This window comes from Cryptomeria japonica, chromosome 5 (genome assembly GCF_030272615.1).
Source record: "Cryptomeria japonica chromosome 5, Sugi_1.0, whole genome shotgun sequence".
NCBI lineage: Eukaryota > Viridiplantae > Streptophyta > Pinopsida > Cupressales > Cupressaceae > Cryptomeria > Cryptomeria japonica.
Genome location: NC_081409.1, coordinates 18,965,557 through 18,987,657, shown reverse-complemented (window position 1 = coordinate 18,987,657; position 22,101 = coordinate 18,965,557). Strand labels below are relative to the sequence as shown.

Below are 22,101 nucleotides of genomic sequence, written 5' to 3'. Positions count from 1 at the left end.
GAAGTCTATTGTGGTTATCATCTTCAGATAGTATTTATGCTCAATCATTCATAAAGCACACATGCATGCAAACTAGTTTATGAATGTTATTTTAAATATGCAATAGCAGTGTTATGTTTTGCACTTACCATGATAGAAGATTAAATTTTCAATCATTTTTAATCCTATTATATATTGAGAAGGTGAGAATAGTAAATGGATGGTTATCATGCACAATTTTTTTGTGTAGATAAGTTGAAGATTTTATCTCTTGTAGCTTGGATGACAGGAGGAATAGAGATAAGAGACAACAAAATAAATGACAAAAACTCTATTGATATTATTAAAAATGTTTTGTGTCTTAACAAATGACAATGATATGTTATAAAAAATACATGAATACCATTGTTATAATCGAATGCTTATGCACTGATTTTATAGAGACAGTTTAAAATGTTTAATGAGTTTGTACTTTCTGTTTGGTGTGGAGCTTGATTAGTCTCCAAGTGGGAGATTGTTGAAATGTGGTGATTGATCAGCAAAGTACTGTACACTCAACACGTATCCTTGCCGGGGTCCGGGGTCGGGCTGGGCTCCGGGCAGGGGTTCGGGGGCGGCAGCCCTCGAGAAAAATTTTTTTTGCCGTTTTTCGTTGATGAAAACCGACATTGTAATAAAACCCTAAAAAAAGGCCGACTTTGTTTGTTTCCCTAAAAATGCATGTTATAAGCGACTGGGATGCTTAAGGAATTGTAAGGTTGATGTACTATTTTTGTTGGATAATAAGAAAGATTGGACGGCTGTGTATGGTGGACGTAACCCATTCTGGGTGAACCACGTTAAATCTTTGTGTTATCTGTGTCCTGTTTTATTTCTTTATCTTTTGTATTTAAATCTGCATATAATTGTTAGTTCATATTTGCTTCGGATCTGCTTGAAACCCTAACAATTGGTATCAGAGCGAGGTTTTCTGTAAATTGGCAGGACTTTCAGATTTGAGTGGGAGCAATGGAGGATTCCAAATTCAAGGTCGAAAAGTTTAACGGCCAGAATTATCAGTTATGGAAAATGCAGATGGAGGATTACCTGTATCAAAAGGATTTTTGGCGGCCATTGGAAGGAAAGGCAAAGAAACCGACCATAATATCAGATGAAGAGTGGGACATTTTAGATAGAAAGGCACTGGGATCCATTCGATTGTGCCTTGCGTCGTCTGTAGCATTCAATATAACAGAAGCAAAAACGACTGTAGATTTGATGGCAACTTTGGCTAAGCTGTATGAGAAACCCTCGGCTTCAAATAAGGTATTTCTTATGAAGCGTTTGTTTAATTTGAAAATGAGTGAGGGAGGATCTGTAGCGAAGCACTTAAATGAATTTAATACAATTACCAATCAATTGTCTTCGGTAAAAATTACCTTTGCAGAAGAGGTTAGGGCTCTCTTGATTTTATGTTCTTTGCCAGAAAGCTGGAATAGCTTGGTTATGGCTGTAAGTTACTCTATCTCTAGTAAAAATACTTTGGTATTTGATGATATTGTTGGTGTTATCCTAAGCGAGGAAATGTGAAGGAAAAGCACAGGTGAGACTTCAACATCATCAGGTAGTGTTTTGAATGTGGAGAACAGAGGAAGATCAAAGGAAAGAGGAAAAGGCCCTAGGAATGAGAAGTCACGAGGGAAGTCAAAGAAAGGACGCTCTCAATCTAGAGGAAAGAAAGATTGCTAGTACTGCGAAAAGCCTAGTCATCTAAAGAAAGACTGTTGGTCTCGGAAAAACAAAGAAGGAGACAGAAATGAAAATGATAGTAAGGAAGCTAATATTGCAAGTAATACTTTACAAGATGCTTTAATCTTATGTTTGGATAATGTTAATGATTCCTGGGTAATAGATTCTGGGGCTTCATTTCATGCTACACCCCATAGAAAATATTTTCTAGATTATGTTCAAGGTGATTTTTGATAGGTATATTTGGGTGATGATGAGCCCTGTCAAATTGTTGGAAAAGGAAAGATAAAGATCAAGTTGCAGAATGGTAATGACTGGTTTTTGCAGGAGGTAAGACATGTTCCTAATTTAAGAAGAAATTTAATTTCTGCAGGGCAACTAGGTAGTGAAGGTTGCATAGTTACCTTCTCAGACAGTATGTGGAAGGTCACTAAAGGATCATTAGTAGTAGCTAAATGTGCGAAGGTAGGCACATTATATCTGTGTACTGGTAACACTTACTCTACCTTAGCTGCTACAGATAAAGTTACTGTAGGGACAACAACAATAAATGTTGCAAGAACATATTCGATAATGTGGCACCATAGGCTTGGGCACATGAGTGAGAAAGGGATGAAAATCCTTCACTCCAAAAATCTATTGCCAGGACTAAAGAAGATTGATTTAGAGTTCTGTGAAAACTGTGTTTATGGCAAACAGAAAAGAGTCAGATTTCTCAAGGTTGGGAAAGAGAAGAAGAGTGAGAAGTTAGAGCTTGTACATTCAGATGTATGGGGACCGGCTCAGGTATTGTCTCTTGGTGGCTCTTGTTATTATGTTGTTTTTATTGATGACTCAACCAGAAAAACATGGGTATATTTCCTAAAACAAAAATCAAATGTTTTTGAAACTTTTAAGAAATGGAAAGCTTTGGTTGAGAATGCGACAGGAAAAAAGTTGAAGTGTCTCAGATCGGATAATGGAGGTGAGTATTGCAGCAAAGCATTTGAAGATTACTGTTCCTTAAATGGGATTCGAAAGCAGAAGACAATTCCAGGAACTCCATAGGAAAATGGTGTGTCAGAGAGAATGAATAGGACCATCATGGAACGTGCGAGGAGCATGAGATTGCATGCTGGATTGCCCTTACATTTTTGGGCAGATGCTGTATATACTGCTGTCTATTTGATAAATAGAGGACCTTCAACCCCTTTGGATGGTGGTATTCTAGAGGAGGCATGGACTAGTAAAAAGGTAAATTATTCTTTTCTAAAAACTTTTGGTTGCGAAGCTTTTGTCCATGTTGATAAAGAAAACAGAACCAAGCTTGATGCTAAATCTCAGAAATGTACCTTCATTGGATATGGGATAGATGAATATGGCTATCGGTTATGGGATTTTGAAAATAAGAAAATAATTAGAAGTAGAGATGTTATATTCAATGAGAAGGTTATGTATAAAGAACAGATGCAGGAAAAGAAGCATGAACAGGACAAACAAGAATATGTGGTGTTGGATGAGATTCCTGAAAATGAAATGCCACAGGTACCTGATGCTTAGCAACAACAGATTGTCCCACAAAATCCTGCAAGTGTTAGACCTTCTACGAGGACAAGTAGACCCGCTAAAAGATTTTCTCCTTCTTTGTATTCTATTTTATTAACGGATTCTGGTGAACCAGAAGAATATGAAGAAGCAATGCAGGTGGATGTCAAACAATAGTGGCAGCTAGGCATGAAAGAGGAGATGGACTCCTTGATGAAAAATAAGACTTGGGACTTAGTCCCTTTACCTGTAGAAAAAAGAGCCTTGCCTAACAAATGGGTTTATCGGCTGAAGGAGGAGGAAGGAGGTCATTAAAGATATAAGGCCAGACTTGTGGTAAAAGGTTTTGCACAGAAAAAGGGTATAGATTATGATGAAATATTTTCTCCAGTTGTAAAAATGACTTCAATTAGAACTGTACTTAGTCTTGTGGCTGTAGATGATTTACATCTTGAACAATTAGATGTCAAAACAGCTTTTCTCCATGGAGATTTGGAGGAGGAAATTTACATGTTGCAACCACAGGGATATGAGGTCAAAGGTAAGGAGAACTTGGTGTGCAGGTTGAAGAAAAGCCTATATGGCCTAAAGCAAGCACCCCGACAATGGTATTTAAAATTTGATAGTTTCATGGCTGAACACGGTTATCATAGATGTCATTCTAATCATTGTGTATATTTTAAGAGATTTGATAATGGTAGTTATATTATCTTGTTGCTTTATGTTGATGACATGCTTGTTGCTGGGTCTAACATGCAACATATAAATGATCTTAAACAAAAATTAGCCAGGTCATTTGCTATGAAGGATTTGGGTGCAGCTAAGCAAATTCTCGGTATGAGGATTACACGAGACAGGAAAAATAGAACCTTGAATTTGTCCCAAAGTGAGTATATAAAGAAGGTGTTGAAAAGATTTAACATGCAGGATGCAAAAGCAATTAGTACACCTTTGGCTAGTCATTTCAAATTGACTAAGGAGATTTGCCCAAAGACACGGGAAGAGGTTAATAAAATGTCTAACATCCCGTATTCATCAGCTGTTGGCAGTCTGATGTATGCAATGGTATGCACAAGGCCAGATATTGCACATGCAGTGGGAGTTGTGAGCAGGTTTATGAGTAATCCAGGTATGGAACATTGGAATGCTGTGAAATGGATTCTTCGGTATTTGAAAGGAACTACTATGAAGGCATTATGTTTTAAAGGATCTAATGCTGCTCTGAGTGGATTTGTTGACTCTGATCTGGCGGGTGATATTGATTCATGGAGGAGTACTACAGGGTATGTTTTTACTATACGGGGAACTGCAGTCAATTGGATTTCTAGGCTGCAAAAGGTTGTTGCACTTTCAACCACTGAAGCTGAGTATGTTGCTGCTACAAAAGCCAACAAGGAGATGATTTGGTTGCAATGTTTTCTGAAGGAATTGGGTCAGACACAAGAGGATAGCCCATTGTATACTGATAGCCAGAGTGCCATTCATCTTGCAAAGACCTCTGTTTTTCATTCAAGGACAAAGCACATTCAGCTCAGGTACCACTTCATCCGGACTGTTTTGGAGGAAGGTCAGTTACGGCTTGAGAAGATCCACACAAGTGCGAATCCTGCTGATATGTTCACAAAGGCAGTTCCACAGGAGAAGCTGATTTCTTCATCAGTTTCTGTTGGTCTTCTTGATTGATAATTGTGGAATATATACCAGTCAAGTCCTAGTGTTTTATCCAGCGGATGTTGCATGTACAGTGGTGTCATGTAGTATCAGTCTCCAAGTGGGAGATTGTTCGGTGTGGAGCCTGATCAGTCTCCAAGTGGGAGATTGTTGAAATGTGGTGACTGATCAACAAAGTACTTTACACTTAGCACGTATCCTCGCCGAGGTCCAGGGCCAGGTTGGGCCCTGGGCAGGGGTTCGGGGGTGGCAACCCCCAAGAAAAGCGGGGGTTCAGGGGTGGTAGCCCCCGAGAAATTTTTTTTTTTGCCGTTTTTCATTGATGAAAACCGACATTGTAATAAAACCCTAAAAAAAGTCCAACTTTGTTTGTTGCCCTAAAAACACATGTTATAAGCAGCTGGGATGATTAAGGCATTGTAAGGTTGATGTACTGTTTTTGCTGGATAATAAGAAAGATTGGACGGTTGTGTATGGTGGACGTAACCCATTCTGGGTGAACCATGTTAAATCTTTGTGTTATCTGAGTCCTGTTTTATTTCTTTATCTTTTGTATTTAAATCTGCATATAATTGTTAGTTCATATTTGCTTCGGATATGCTTGAAACCCTAACACTTTCCTGGTCAATAGGTTTTGTAACTGTTTCTTCTAATATCGATAGTAAAATAACATGGTTTTGAAGATTGTAGGTATTGATAGAAGAAGCCAAAAAAAAAGAAGGAATAAGGTGGATGTGTGTGTATGGTATGATGAATGAAACAATGACGGTTTTAAAATGAAACAAAACATGATTTCTAAATTGTTGTTGCAAACATTGATGGTGAAAATCAAACGAGTTAAAAGAGAAGAACAAGATGTTTAATGAATGAATACAATAAGAAGTGCAGTATTTTTTATAAGATAACATTATCAATGATAATTCTGATTTTTTTTTGTTACAACACTTGAGGGTTTTGATAATAACAGTGTGTGATAGTAACCCAAAGTATATTCTAATTTTTTGATTGATTGTAGAAGGTGGAAACAAAACAATGATTACCAAAACATTTTGACGAGCAATTTGCATTGTAAAAAATTACAAAACAAAGATCTAATTTCTGAGACAGATGAATGTGAATGATTTGAAGAATGGCAGTATGTCAAATGTTTTATATGGAAATATAGTAATCCTCAGAGATGTTCATTTTGTGAATGTAGCAGGAGTGGGTGCTTCCTCACTTTGGAGTCAGTGATCCTAAAATTACAAGGAGTTGGTGCTCCTAGGATAGGTGTCCTGAATTTAGCCATTAAGGCTTGGAGTTGGTGCTCCTAAATTGTAACTAGTGCATTTTTTTTAGTGGTGTTTCACCCTTAGGTATTTTCCACTCAAATATTGGTGTCATGGTGTTGAATTTGTATTTTTGAATCTCTTTATTGTGTCATTAAATATTAACGATAATGCCCTATGATCTGCTACAAATACTAATGTCATTGTGTTAAATTTTTTATTGATTAAAAGTTTGTTTGATTATATCAATCACTGATTTACCCCCCTCCCCCTCTTAGTGATCCTAGTATTTCAACAAGTGGTATTAGAGCATAGGTTCCTTGTAGATGTTTAACAACCAAAGGTTGGTCCTAATATTGGAATACTAGTAAACATGACACAAGAAGGGTCTTTAGTTTCTAAAGCTCCCTTGTTTGATGGAAATGATTATGTCATTTGGAAAGTGAGAATATAAACCTATCTAGTCTCCCTAGGAGTAGATGTTTGGTGTTCATTTGTAAATAGTTATAATATTCCTAACACTATTCTTATTGATGTTAATGGTAAATGATAGTATGAAATTGATGCAAGAGCAGAGCATGCCATACTTTGTGGTCTATCATTTTTGTTAGATTTATGCACTATAAATCCTCCAAAGAAGTATGGGACAAACTAAATAGTATTTATCATGAAAATGATAGGGTAAAGCAAGCCAAGATCCAAAATCTCAGAGGAAAGTTTGAGAAATTAAAGATGAGTGAAGAAGAAAAAGTTGCAAATTATCTTCTTAGAATTGATGAAATATTGAATGCTATTCATGGGATTGGAAAAGAAATGGAATACAAGGTTGTTGTAAAGATGGTTTAAAGATATTTGCAAACTAGATTTTAATCTTAAAATATCTACCATAGAAGAAGAAAGAGACATAGATAAGTATTCCATTGATGATTTGCATGGAGCACTTACAACATATGAAATGAGGACATGTAAAGAAGAATCCTCGAATAGAGAGGCAACATTCAAGGCTGATAAAAAGATTAAGGTGTCTTCATATTCTAAGTATTTTGAAGTCATAGAATCTCATCTTGCAAGAAAACTAAAGAAGGGATCAAGAAAGTATTTTAGGGTAAATTTCCTTTCAAATGCTTTAACTATGGGAGGATTGGACACTTTGCAGTCAAATACCCTTGTGGTGATTCAAATAATGATGAAGACAACAATGATAAACAAGGTAAAAAGAAGGTTTTTAACAATAGAAGAAAGATTTTTTTCAAAAAGAAGAGTTTATTTTTAGATGTTTCTGACAATGACTCTGAAGGTTCTGCAAGTGAGGCAGGTGAGGTTTTGTTTATAGAAATTGGTAGCACTAATATGGATCAAGATGTTGTATGTGAAATGAAAAGTGAATAAGAGATGGTGGATGTTGATCTTGAGGGTGGGTTGTTGTGTTCTCTCAAAGAGATTAAGAGATTAAAGAAAGAGGCAACCATTCAAAAAGACCAAGCTTTGAAAGAGAAGGAAATCTTAATTAACAAAACTAAAACCATGGAATAATTGATTACTGATTTGAAACTAGAATTGGAAGAGAAAAAGAAAATGACAAAAGTAGAAAAGTTTGATTTGACATCTAAGGATGAAGAAAGTAAAAGGTTGAAGATTGAAATTGTAAAGCTTAGAAAGAAACTTGAAAAATATAAAAACACCATATTAGAAGACATGTCGAGGAAACTAAGAAAATATGATAATCATACTGGTCTAGGTTTTGAAGTTGAGTATATTTGTAATGATTGTGATAATAAATCACTGCATGACATATTTAAACCTAAAAACAAAGGTGCAGATTTGAACAATCAAGCAAAGGAAAACAAAATTTCTCAAAATTCTTCAAAGTCTTACCAATAATCTTTTTTCAAAATGACAAATCCAAATATGCATGTAAGAGGCCAAATGAACATCTTCAAAATTTCATTTGCTGGTAAAAGGTTTCCTATCAAATTTAACTCATTTTTTGTTGGCCATTGAGCTTCTATTGTAATCAATCTAGGCATAGAATGAATGACTATGAGATTGCTTTGAGAAGGTATTCAAGATTTGGATTAGGAAATTATTTTTGTAGAATGAATAGTCTAAGATGTTTCAATTGCAATAACATTAGTCATGTGAAGAAATATTGCAGGCGTGTAGCTAGAAAGAAAAATGAGAAGCATGTTGTTGATTCTGAGAAAAGTGTGAAATCAGACATAAAGACAAACAAGATTTGGAAACCGAAGGTGATAAGAAATATTGGTGAGTCTTTATTTGTTCAATCTTATTTTCATATAGAAAAGCAAGATCTATGGGTGATAGATAGTGGTTGTTCAAACCGTATGACTACTGATAGGAATAAATTTACTTAATTGGATAGTTATGAAGGTGGTTCTGTAAGTTTTGGTGATGATTCCTCTAGACAAATTAAAGGTGTAGATCTCTATTATTGAATGAAAATATACCTGTTCATGATGTATACTTTGTTAAAATTTTAAAGCATAACCTCCTAAGTGTTATCCAAATTTGTGATAATGGTTAAAATGTGTTGTTTAATGATCAAGGATGTGAAATAAAAGGAAAATCAGGAAAAGTGGTTGCAATAGGTAAAAGAACCAAGGGAAATGTTTATAATCTAAAGGGTGTCATAAGTACTAATGGTTATAATAATATTTGTCTTATGGGATAGTTAGAGGAAGGATGGTTATGGCAGAAAAGACTTGGACACTTGAACTTTGACAATCTTGTCAAGATGAGAAAGCATCACAATGTGAGAGGTATGCAACTCATTCATAAACTAGCTAACAATGTTTGTGAGGGATGTCAACATGGAAAAAAAAAATGATAAGTTTTGCTTTAAAAGAACATTCATCTACAAGACCTTTACAACTTGTTCAAATTGATCTATGTGGTCTTACTAGAACAAGGTCAATCAATGAAGAAAAGTATTTTATGCTTTTGTAGATGATTATAACAAAAGAATTTGGGTAAAATTTTTGAGACATAAATCTGAAGCTTTTGACAAGCTCAAGGTGTTTAGAAAAATGGTGGAGAAAGAATCGTCTATTTGAATTTGAAGTGTTTGAGGTTGGATAAGGGTGGAGAGTATACCTCAAAATAATTTCAGGATCATTGTGAATAGCATGGGATCAAGAGACAATATGCTACTACAAAAATACCTCGACAAAATGGGGTGGTAGAGAGGAAGAACAGGACAATAAAAGAGATTGCAAGAGCAATGTTGGATGAGGCCAAGTCATCTAATATTAATTGGAAGGAAGTTGTTCATACAACATTATACACATTGAATAGAGCCCAATTGAGGGTCAAAACCAAGTATACTCCATATGAGTTGTGGTTTGGTAAGTATGCATCTATTAAACACTTTAGAATTTTTGGTAGAAAATGCTTTATTAAAAGACATGATGAAAACTTGGGAAGTTTTCAGTCGCATTGTTTTGGATTAAGGCAAAAATAGGTTTTGAAGGGGCCCTGAAACCCTTTACAAAATGACTCTAAGAGGATTAGAATCAGAAAACAATATCCAAAACAAAACGGGCTGCAAGGATATGCATAAAAAGCAGTAGCCAACAAGACAACAAAAGTCGAGTCAGGCACAAACCAAACCTAGACACAGAAAGAACCAGCAACATAAAAAAACCCAATTACATTAGGCTTTTGAGGGTCTCAACAACCTCAGCCTCAAGGGCATTCATGGTATTAGCAACAACATGCATAGCTTTATGATCCAAGTTCTGAAAGGTTGTCTTCTTCTTCATGTTCCCTCGGGTCCTTTTGCAGGGTCCTTCACCACTTTGAGCCACCTCAGCTTCCTCACCAATAACAACACCAGCCTTATCCGATTGATCCAAACTTTTCACTATGGTATTAATAACCATTTCAGGCTTTTTAACAATTTTATGATTGCTAAACATAATGGTCTTGAGGGTATCCTGGATTTTTTTGTAGCCATCCTCAAACCAGGTGATGCATTCCTCTAGTTTTTTCTTCAGATGGTCAACCCCTTCCCTTGTTTTCTTGATATAGTCCATGGCAAAATTATTCTCATCCGTAGTCCAATTCCCTTCATTGTTCTGACCAAGAGAAGAACCAGCAGGGAGAGAATCTATTTTGCTTCCCAGAGGTCTTTGGTTAATCTAGATCTCTTTAAGTTCATGAAATAGCTCCACTTGAACAAACTAAAGGTTTCAATTGCATGATCATGAGCCATACCCAAAAAAATTTCATAATCCTCCCTCTTATCATTTATCTCATCACTTTTAGGATGAAGGTCTGCAATACTAGCCACACCTGCATTACCAGTCTCCTTAAAGGAAGAGGTCACGACATTAGGGTTATCAAGATTCTTAACATAATTTTCCTTCTTAGTAGAAGAGGGGGAGCCAATCTTAGCCGAATTAGAGGAGGAGGACATAACAATCTTCTTATGACCTGTGGAACCCTTCCTCATTTTGGGTTTAGAGCTCGAAGGAATTTCCACTTTATCTTTTTTCATGGGAAGGGGAGACTCATCAGGCCTAGACCTAGAGGCATCATTCTCAGACTCTCCTGCACTAGTCTCATCATTCTCAGAAGAAATATGGATAAAATCCTCAAGGGGATGAAGAGCACAAAAATGGGCATCAATAAGAACCAGTAGGCCTTCATGCACAATGAGAAACTTAGCAGGGTTCTTACGATGGTCACTAAAATTAGCCCCAAGAGAAGACACGAGGTAGAAAGGAAAGACATTTTCACTCCATGGTAGAAATGATTCAGAATAACAAAATGGTGGCCATACACCCTAGTATACCAACCATTCAAAGTGAGGTAATTCATAATTACCTTGAGAAGCTTTAAAAAAATATTTTTAGGATATTCCTCACATAGTAAGGCATATAGGTGCTTTAAAAAAATATTGAAAAGAATTATTGAAAGTACTCATGTTAAAGTTAATGAGAAGGTGTGGGTTGATCAAGAAACGCATATTGATAAAGGTAATATTGAATAAGTTAAAAAGGAATATTTGAATCATAATATAAAGCTGAAATAGAAGCAACTAAAGAAGAAAAAGAGACAGAAAATGAATCATTTGAAACAACAAGAAAACTATCTCCTGTAGCAAAAACGTTAGAATCAAACACTCCATCAAAGACATTAGTAAAATATCATCCACAAGAACAAATTATTGGAGACAAAGAGGCATGTATACAAACTAGGAGAAAGGCTCCAAAATCGGGTGAGTAGTTTGATTTTTGTTTACTATCAACAATAGAACCTAAAAACTATGTTGAGGCTAGTAATGATTAGTTTTGGATTAAAGTGATGCAAGAGGAGCTAGTACAGATTGCAAAGAATAAAACTTTGGAACTAGTCCCTAGGCCTGAAGATAAAAATGTAATAAGAGAAAAATGGATCTTTAGAAACAAGATGGATGAGAATGGAAATATTGTAAGGAACAAAGCTAGGCTTGTTTGTAAAGGGTACTCTCAAATTGACGGTATTGATTTCAATGAAACCTTTGAACCAGTGGCTAGACTTGAAGCAATTAGGATTTTTCATAGCTTTTTCAGTTTATAAAAAATTTAAAATGTATCAAATGGATGTTAAAATGACATTCCTCAAAGGGTATCTTGGTCAAGAAGTGTATATGGAACAACCATAAGGTTATCAATGTAAAGAGAATCCTAACTTGTTTATAGGTTGAAAAAGGCCCTTTTGTAGTGTCATAAAATTGTGACCCTAGCAATTTTCGACCGCATTAGGGTCCTCACGCATGCAAGATCGAATCCCCTAGCCTAATCAGAGACTGAAGACTAGTCAACCCTCAAAATCTACTTCTCCCTTGGCCTTCGCACCACCTTGTTTGCACTCTTATTTGGAGAAAGGTCATATTTTGGGACAGGATATTTCTTGAGCATGCATTGTAGGTTGTGCAGTGAATGGGACAACATCCCCGATGTCAGCCTATGATGAAAATCAGTTTCATTAACCCTAATTGACATGCATTTAAGTTACAATTTTCCTCTCATTTGCATAAGTTGGTCAAGTGGATAGGTTCAATAAGGTGAAAATTTGCAATCAAGCGTTCAAGAGCATTCAAGCATTCAACCAACCCTTTCAAGCATTGAGCATTCTCAAGTCTCCCTTCAAGGCTAGGTTTTGCATTCAAGTCAAGGATTCAACCATTCAAGAGGAGATTCATTCCAACATTCAATTCCACACAAACATTTATATCAAAATTTCTATCACAACCTCCCTTGAGGTGATTTACATTTTAGTCTTTCATTTACAGTCACTTGCAAGTATTTTCTTTCATCATTTAGTTGATTATGTTGGTGTTGGAAATAAGCCACACCCGGACCGATGATGGACTGGTCCAAGAGGGACTAGTAGCTCAGTGGTAGAGCACTCCATCAACGTATAGAAGGTTCTAGGTTTGAGTCCTAGCTGGTCCATGTCTCAACATATTTCAAAACTAGGGTTTGACCTAAAGGCAAACCCCCAATCCCAACACATTTCCCTCTTTTTTTCTGTGTGTAGGTTGCAGGTGCGCAACTATACTTTTGGATTTGGACTCCATTTGTAGAGGTGGAAAAAACCTTTTCATTATGCGGATTTTTTGGAGGACTATGTACATTACCACCACGGTCTGGGAAACTTTTCCTCAAATTCGTAGGGCGGCTTCATCTCGACATATTACTGCCAGATCCAGTTGCACAGCTTCATCCCACACTTCAATCTCAGGTTTATAATCAGTTATTTGTCACTTTTACACCTAGTTTCTATACCTAATTCAATCAATTCCTTTCCATTTCAAATAGAAGAGGGGATTAACTTATCATTCCTATTTCATTCAGAATTCTATCTTCTTCTTTGGAGGTTGAATCTAGTGAATCCCTCCCCCCCCCTCTTCCAATGTAATACGTGAAAAGTATTTGAAGGCAAATCTGTAGTGAAACTCTCATCTCTCCTTAGAGCGAAAGGGTAGTTTCCTCGTGTTCTCTCATTCACACATTTTTCACCCACCATTACGCTTTGGTGAACCAGACATCTTGCATGCTTTCATTTGAACAAAATTGCTTATTTTTCATTTGCAAGTTTCAAATTTCTGCAAACTTAGCGGTTAAATCATTAAAAACCCTAGTTTTTAAAATTAAAATTGAACTTGTGATTTGTAAAAAAAGTTGGTAGTTATCTTAGATCTGAAAATTGTTTTGTTTGTCAAATTCAATTTCCTCATTGTCTTGTTCAATTTCCAAATAAAATTTACAAAATTAAGCAGTTACTTATTAAAACTCTAATTTTCAAAAATCATCTTGAACTTGTGCAAACATTTTTTAAAAAGTAAAAAGTGTGTTTCTTTCTGAGTTATTTGCATAAACATTTATTGAATATCTTACGAGGAGCTGCACTCTTATGTAGAGGGTAAACCGAAATTCAATTCACCCAAATGTTGGTTCATTTTCTTTTCATGAAGGGTATGCATGAGTCATCATTTAAAAAGAACTATTAAAGGAAAGGAAACTATGTTAACCAACAATCATCTAATTCTATTTCCTCATCATCAAGAGTGAGTACTCTAGCTTGCGCTCGCTTCCCCTTGCCTTCACCAAATGGTTTAACTTGAGGCTTGGGAGAACTGACAGGTTTTTGACCACTAGATGAGGGTGCAAAACCCTTGGTCTGCTTAGGATTGGGAACATGAGCTTCATGTTTAGCCTTCTTTGGCTTCACCACATCTTCTTCCTTCAGAATATTCTTTTCTCTTTCTCTCTAGACTGCCTCCTTGGTAATTCCCATGCTTTATGCTAGTTTCTCAACCTTCTTCCTGATTTTTCTCTGCATCTCAGGCTTCTTGAACTTAGTGTGTAAGTCCAAGCTCTTTTCTTCATAGGTTCCAAATCTTTCCTCTGATGAGTCTATCATTTTTCTCAATAAATGTTGGGCATAAGCATCAAGAATGTGACCTTCAACTTCATATCCCATAGGTAAGATCCATGAATATCTAGGCTCTACAACTTTCATAAGACATTGGTCTATATTAACCATAAAGAATATATAGTATCTTTGTACTTTTCAACTATCTCCTTAGGGATTCTTTCTCTACTTTGCATCATGCTATGGAAAGTTTTGAAGTAATCCCAAATAATTCCATTCTAGACTATAGCATCTCCAAGATTATATAGAGTTTCTTTTATTTCCATTGCCACTGGTTTGTCATAGGGCCATTGTACCTTTCCAACACCCAGAATCTCATTCAAGAAGTAGAACTATAAACACACAACTAGGGTTCCATATCTGAATACATGTTTCTTTTCTTGCTTGATTTTCTTTAGATTACACAATATCTCTCTTTAGAGCACTTCATAAAAATCATACTACTTATCCTCCTTCAATATCTGATAGGCAACATATATTATCATACCAGATACTGAATTGTCTTGGTTGAAATGATATAACTTGTATCTTGTCACCATTGATGTGAACCAAACATCATATTCAACAATATCATGGATTGTCATTGATCTATTGTCAAATTGTGAACCGGTTATGTATGTTATTATTTGATTCTTCACATTCCTTAAAATAGGGACACCATCAGATGAGCTTAAGCAAGTTATCACCTTAATTGCATTATGGGTTACCTTATAGGGTTTTTCCAACCACATAAATTCATCATGTATCTTGCTCATATATATCGAATCTACTCTGGCTCATCAAACACTGAAAATTTGACAAATCATGCGAAACCCTTCTCCTCAATTAATTTGAATTCTAGTTTCAGGTTACCCATTTCATCATTCATGTGCTTTGTGTACAAATTCAGCATTTAGGCACTTATGAGCTCTTTAATGTTACAATGGATGTAAACCCTAATGTCTTCCACATGCAACACTCCAAATGGGATGGATGAGAAATCACCATTCAGGTCATCTTCCATTGACTTATATGGATGCTTCTTAAATTTAGGTCTAGCTCTATTAGTAACATCTACCACCAATGGGGTCATAGTACCAGAGGAAACCATATCAAAATTTCAAGCTTAAAACTAGAAAAATGATAGTTGATAAATACATTTCAACTAGATGCAAAATTGGATGATGAATCGTCAATTCACTCTGGATCTCTGAAAATTTTGCTTTTTTGTGCTCTTCAGCTCTATTGCTTCGAATGAAAAGTGAGAAATGAAAGGTTAATTTTCCTTTTATCGACAACATACCTAACTTTTAGGTATAATAAATGCACTTTACCCTAACTCTCTTGGTTACTCTACATACTGACAGATCTTTAGGAAATCTTTTGCGGATCATCAAACTTGTTTGGAAAATTACCAAAAAAGTGTCTACAACCGGTCGGAACTAGGTATAGATCTCCAATAGGGATTTTGAAAGAATTTTCATGAAAATTCCCCCCTAAGGCCTGATGCCTTAGCTTAATTACCATATGTAGTTCCAACACCAAAATCAGGTGCAGACCCACTTCTTGCATCATCACTGCTCTTCTTTACCCAAGTCTTCTTCATCTGATATTTGATCTCTTCAACTTTTGTTTTACCTTCTCATTTGGCTTCACATCTTTATTCTTATCTTTCAGACCTCTCCTATTCACATTTTTGCTTCTACAATATTTAGTAATGTGACCAAATTTGTTGGAAGCATAGAAAACAACATTTCCTTGCATAGGCTTGGAGTTCATTTGATTTCTTCTTGTTCTACATTGGCTAGTAACATGTCCAAATATACCACATGCATAGCATCTCACATTTCTTCTATTTGGAATATTATTCATCACACTTCTGCACTCATTAGCCTTATGACCATACTTATTGCATTTGACACATTGACCGATAAAAGTAGGACCATTATTAATCACCCTATGTCTGCATTGACTAGCCATATGACCAAATAGTTGCAAACAAAGAAGTTACCATTGAATTTATGAGCATTGGGTTGTCTTATCGGAGGCCTTCTTAAGTTGTTCTTTTGTTGTGTTGATTTGGAGCATTCACCTTTCTCAAAACAGAAGAGCTTGTGTGTTATTAGGATTTTTTTGACTAGCTCAAGCATTTCATCAAGTCTGGCTGAACTGATTCAAAACTTCTCCTTATACTCATTTGTAGCATCAAGATTAAATTTAAGGAGGAGTATCTACTTCTTAATCTCTTCCTCTTGTTCTCTGACATCTTCCAGGTCATCCTTCAACTGTCCATTCTCATTTTCAAGTCTAAAAAATTCTTCAGATTTGTCTTTCAAGGACTGAATAAGTTTCTCCTCATTCTTCTTCCTTTCTTCAATCTCTTTTGTTAGCTTCATCACAACAGCTTCCATCTCAATCTTCTAAACTGTATTATCTCTAGCAAGTCTCTCATAGTCTTCTATCTTCACCTTTAGGGCATTTGCATCAATTCTTTGACTCTCTTTCTCCTTTATCTTATCAACAAGTTCCTTTCTCTTGTCTCTTGACTTGTTCAATTGATCTTTCAGTGATTCAATAAAATTATCAACGTCTTTCAAATTTGCCTTCAATTTCTTGACCTTAGCTTTCAACTGATTTAGATCATCAAGTGCAACAAGTAGTTGTTCTCTGAGGCTACCATAATCCATTGATTCACTTGCAAGATCCACCTTTTGAGCTATTAAACTTCTTCCGAGGAAATTATCTCTGATACAAATTGTTAGAATCAAGGATCCAAGGAACATTGAGAGGGGGGGTGTGTGAATTAGTATTCAACAATTCTAACTTATTTAATAGAATATTTAAACCATTTAATGCGGATCAAGAGAAATAAAGTACTGAAACATAAGACAAAGATCATCAACACCATAACACCAAGATTTTTATGTGGAAAACTGGTTAAGGAAAAAACCACGGTGGGATTCAAACCCACAATATTATTATACCTTGTTAGAAGTATAAAAATATTACATGAGAAAAATGCACATGCATTTAGGCACACTTCCTAGAGTTCACTGCTGAGATTACAGATAAGGGTTCCAACCCGGAAGGCTCACTACCTTATAAATGCTTGTAAGAGATTACAATGAAGTTTGAACTATGAATTAGCATCAAGCCTGTGTATAGTTATGGTTAAGCTCAAAACTCTGTATCCACCTCAACTCTATAATACTGCTCTATCATAATATTATGCTATAATCCAGAGCACTAATCTAACACCTATGCATGTGAAACTGCGCACAATCACTCATATCCATCTCTCACACCAACACACACACCCAAAATGATCAATTACACCTTTCTTATATATATGCAACACAAATTAAGTCACATCTCCATGTCGGCTACAAGAACACGTTACAATGAATGAGACATGTAGAAGTCGGCTCAAATCTGATCGTAACACCCATGCGGACCAAAACAGAATAACCACTCGCTTCCCATATGACATATCATCAACCTCGAACACATATTCAATCACAATAATCATTCCGCAAGATCCACAAACTAAGTTACCACATGCTACAACTAATATACATTGTTCTTGCAAAAAACATGATTACCGGATCTTCTAACTAACACCAATCTTAACACTAGAGACCATAAACCTGGAATAAGATGAATTATATGACCAAAAATATTCTCTCAGATCCGCAAATAAAAATACTTAACCAAAAAAATCCGCCAACCAAAACTGTACATGAACATTATAGGATATATTGTTCTACCTATCAGACCTCATTGGACTTAAACAATCTTCACTTTAAATCATTTGGAAAGATGAAATCATGAAGTGTGGATGCCAAAACTAATATGAGTTTCCATCAATGATAACATCTAAACATACTAGCAATGTCTCTTGCCAACAGGTACATCAAAGGGACATTGGACTATGGCCTATGGTATCCTAGGTATAATGATTTCACTCTTACAGCTTATACTGAATCTGATTGTGTATGATGTCTTGATGACATGAAAAGTACTTCAGGTGCATTATTCTTTTTGGGTAATAGAATTGTATGTTGATAGAGTACAAAACAAGAATCAATATCCTTATCAACAACTTAAAAGAAAAATATATTGTTGCTTGTTCTTGTTGTACCCAACTCCTTTGAATGATACAAACTTTCTTTGATATGAAGGTAACAGTGTCTAAACTAGTCTCAATTTTCTATGACAATAATAGTGCAATCAATATTTCCAAAAATACAATCATGCACTTATGAACCAAGCATATATATATCAAATATCATTTCTTGAGAGAGCATGTGTTAAATGATGATGATGTTTTGAAATATGTTGCAAGTACTGGTCAGCTAGATGACATATTCACAAAGCCCTTGTCCAAGGATGTGTTTGAAATCTTAAAATAGAAATTAGGAGTCTTTCCCCTCTCTTCTATCACTTAGTTTCTTCCAAAGTGAATTGGTTTCAGGGCCCAAGTACTTACTATTTTATCCTTTCTTTCCTAAAATCTCATGCTTCTCCCCATTGCCATTGATGTTAAAGGGAGAGATAGGGGCAATAATTGCTTAGACAATAGTTGAGTTGTGTTGATGATTTGATATTTGATTTTGTTACAGATTTTGTTTCCGCATATGATGGTTGTAGACAGGGGGAGTTTAGGTATATTTTTACTCTATATATTTACATTAATGCCAAAGGGGATTTTGTTATCTTTGGCATCTTTGTCATTGATGTTAATAAGTGTGCTTGCAAACTAGGGTATGTAGGTGATGGGATAAGTTTAAAGACATGAAAATATGGGTTTTTGGTTTATAATACAAGGTGGTAAAGCAAAGACATGAATACATGTTGATAACACTTCATTTTGGTTCATACTAATTGCATTAATCAATTACGACAACTTGATTATATGATCTCATGGTGTAAGTTGTGTTTGTGTTTGAGCTAGTGAAGTCTATTGTGGTTATCATCTTCAAACAACATTTATGCAAAATCATTCATAAAGCACACAAGCATGTGGACTAGTTTATGATAGTTGTTTTAAATCTACAATAATAGTGTTATGGTCTGCACTTACTATGATAGAAGCTTGAATTTGCAATATTTTTAATCCTATTATAGACTGAGAAGGTGATAATAGTAAATGGATGGTTATTATGCACATCATGTTCTTTAAACAAATATTTTTGTGTAGATAAGTTGAAGATTTTATCTCCTATAGCTTGGGAGACAAGAGGAACAAAGATAAGTGATAGCAAAGTAAATGACAAAAACTTTGTCGATATTATTGCAAATGTTTAGTGTCTTAACAAATGACAATGATTTGTTATAAAAAAATACATGAAGATCATTGTAATAATCAAATGCTTATGCACCAGTTTTATAGAGAGTTTAAAATGTTTAATGAGTTCATGCTTTCCTAGTCGATAGGTTTTGTAATTGTTTCTTCTAATACAAACTGTTTATGGTGAAAGTGGAAACAACAATATTGAAAGGCTAAATGAATTCAATCACAAAACCCTAGCCTAACAACAACAAAGATCCACCATAACATATGAAGATTACCTAAGACAATGCAAATCAAATGAAATCACAAAGATTATACCATCACATGTCCAATAGGGTTTGGATCTCCATTCTTCCTATCTCCATTGATCTTGCTTTATATATTTGCTCTCAAATTTAATATGTGCACAAGAGCTCAACAAAGAATGGAAATGTGGTTGCAAGTAGGCTTGATCGCATATGAAAGTTTGAATACTAGAGTCGTCGGGTTGATTAGCTGATTAGAATGATTAGCTTGATTGAATAAGATGATTGATTAATTAGGGTTGATAATGAAGGAAGCATCTCCTTATATAGAAGACACTATAAGAAATGGAGGGATAAGATTAAGAGGTGTAAAAGATAAATGGTCGGCTATGATTAGAGGGTAGGTAGAGAAAATAAGAAAATAATGAGAGGGTAGGTAGTGTAGGAATTAAGAGATGAATGACATGTGTCATGGGTAGAAAAGGTTAATGAATTAATTAAATAAATAAAGATTCATTTAATTAATAGAAGAAGTGGGATCAATTAAATAAATAAAAGTATTTATTTAATTTAGGAAAAGGATAATTTAAATAAATAAATGTATTTATTTAAATGAGAAATAAGGCCAGAAGAGGATAAATGAATTAATTAAATAAATAAAGATTTATTTAATTAATAGAAGAATTAGAATAAAATAATTAAATAAATAAAAATATTTATTTAATTAGAATGGACAATTTTAGGTGTGTACATTTTGCCCTTCTTTGAGACAATGAAGCTTGTCACGTTGTTTCAAAGAAGATAATATGAACTGATACAAAGTTGCCCCAAGATGGGAATGATATGCCCCCTCGAGAGATTGTATGAAAATGTCTGAAAAGATCACAGACAATCTCTCGATAATAAATAAAGGGTAGAATGGACTGATTGGATATGATAGAGTGACAGAGTCACGTGATAACGAAGAGTGACACGGGAGACTAGGGCTAGGGTAGTCTATAAGATAGACCACAAGGGGAAAACTTCCTCATTGTCATCCACACATCCAAGAGATCAGAGTGCAGAGAGAGCAGAGAGAAGTCAGCAGTGATGGCATTGGTTCACAGATTCAATCGCATTCGCCGATATTAGAGGCCAGTAGATGCAGGAGAGTCGGTGAGTACCACAGAAACTCCTTGTACTTTGCCGCATTAATTGTTGTCATAAATGCATGCTAGGTAGAGTAATAAATGCACTCTAGGTATGTTGTGGAAACTTGTCAAGCGGGGTAAAAACGTTAAGGCGCATCTACGTTGGTGCCAGGTGCGTCTGGGTAGGCTAGGCGCATTTGTGTTTGTGTCAGGCATGTCTGTGAATGAAAAGATGTTTGTGTCAAATGTGAGCACGTTTGTGTTGTACAGGCGCATTTGTGCAGAGCAGAGGCATGCCTATGTATTTCGGGCGTGTCTATGCAGAGCAGACGCATATGTGCAACATGTAAGCGTGTTTATGTCATAAATGTGTGTTTATGTCTTCTAGGCCAAATTGGCAGTTCTGTGATGAACATATGTTGTCGATTGGATAAGCTGCTGAGAGGATACACTCAAGCAGGTCCTCTAGGGAAGACTAGGATAGCAGATAGGGCTAGGATTGATAATTTTGTGATAGAACATACATTGCCAATTAGGAAACTACTCAAGAGGATACACTCAAGCAGAGGCCCTAGGATAAGATAGATCAAGGCACTTTGTGATGAATAGGGAATGCCAAAACATAGTACTTTGTGATGAACATGGAGTACTAAAAAGAGCATCACTTTGTGATGAATAGGGAGTGCAAAAAAAAAACCACAGTACTTTGTGATGAATAGGGAGTGCAAAAAAAAAACCACAGTACTTTGTGATGAACAGGGAGTACCACTATGACTGGCATAGTTGATTTGCTTGACTGCAGGAGTACCTACCTATGCTGGAGTCATGAGAGAGATTCCCATCGACTCAGAGTTTACGACCAGAGCTGACATTTGAGGATAGAGAAACGATTGAGGTTATGGGCTTGCAACATATTCTATATGTGCTTGAGTTTCGGGCGAACATGGGATTGCTGACTGCATTAGCTGAGAGATGGCACTCAAAGACTTGTATGTTTCATTTGCTGATGGGTGAGATGAAAGTCACCTTAGAGGATGTATATAGGATACTAAGGATATCGATCGATGGGGAGTTAGTTCCTTACTATCAAGAGGGAGACAGGGATGCACTGAGACGAGTGTTTCAGGATCCAGGACTGAAGATGAAGGCTGGACACGTGGCTCGGGATACCATGACATGGACAGGATTAGCACTACTGGTGGTGCTAGTAGGAGTGATCAGCGGGTTCCTATGTCTGGATAAAGCGACACGAGGGTTGTTTGTGGGATGGGGGAGGACTTTGGAGACAGTTGAGGGAAACTGAGTGAGATAGAGATCAGGCTATTAAGTGCTACACTGGT

The 22,101-nt window shown here is 35.8% G+C and overlaps 1 protein-coding gene across 1 annotated transcript in view; it reads left to right on the top strand.

The window, feature by feature from the left end:
• LOC131078025 (L-gulonolactone oxidase 2-like) overlaps nt 1-22,101 on the top strand; it is a 73,661-nt gene that overhangs the window by 17,508 nt on the left and 34,052 nt on the right. The gene's annotated exons all lie outside the window — the stretch shown is intronic.